The following is a 722-nucleotide window of genomic DNA, read 5'->3' as shown; positions in this document are numbered from 1 at the left end:
TACTCCTCTTTATTAATCTCTCCCCGTTTCCACTTTTTATATGCCTCCCTTTTTGCCCGTAGGCTGCTCTGGATTTCTCTGGTCAGCCAAGGAAGCCTCTTGGCCCCTTTCCCCCTTTTTCCCTGCATCGGGATTGTCTCCCTATATTGTGTATACCTACCACTGTCATAATACTTGTCCTGCAAAATACTTTACAAAGCAGGCTGTTTTGGATTCTGTCCCCATTGCCAGTTTGCAGATCTGGGCCCATGTACCTGGCTCAGAGAAACAGCAGCCATTCTTCTGCCCCCAGACTGTTTTGTTTTGTACAGTGTAGTCCTCACCACCTTCTCCCATCTGGAGCTCCAGAAGAAGATGCTCTTGCCATTTTGGATTCTGTGGATGACTTGCTCTGTGGGGGGAAGACTAGTACCGTGTGTAGAAGCATTGGTAGTAAGTCTAACCTCAAGAGTGCCATCTCCCCCCCCTCCCCCCCCACCCCACATTGACAGGCAGCATGATTTCCATAGTCCCAGTCTCTGTTTAACCTTGGCCTCAGTCTTTTCCCATGCCCTCTGTCCGGTCAGCTCTAGGTCAGACTCCACCTCAAGGATCTTTACCCCCTCATGGGGGACAGAGACCTCCCAGGGCTGACAATTCACCCAGTTCACCCAGTACTAGGCAGGTGTTTTTGCTCATGCTGAGCTTGGCCCCTGCCACTTCTCCTGGTTGTGTTTGTAACA

Source organism: Alligator sinensis, unplaced genomic scaffold (genome assembly GCF_000455745.1).
Source record: "Alligator sinensis unplaced genomic scaffold, ASM45574v1 scaffold633_1, whole genome shotgun sequence".
NCBI lineage: Eukaryota > Metazoa > Chordata > Crocodylia > Alligatoridae > Alligator > Alligator sinensis.
The sequence above is the reverse complement of the archived record's forward strand: the minus strand, read 5'-3'. Positions refer to the sequence as shown.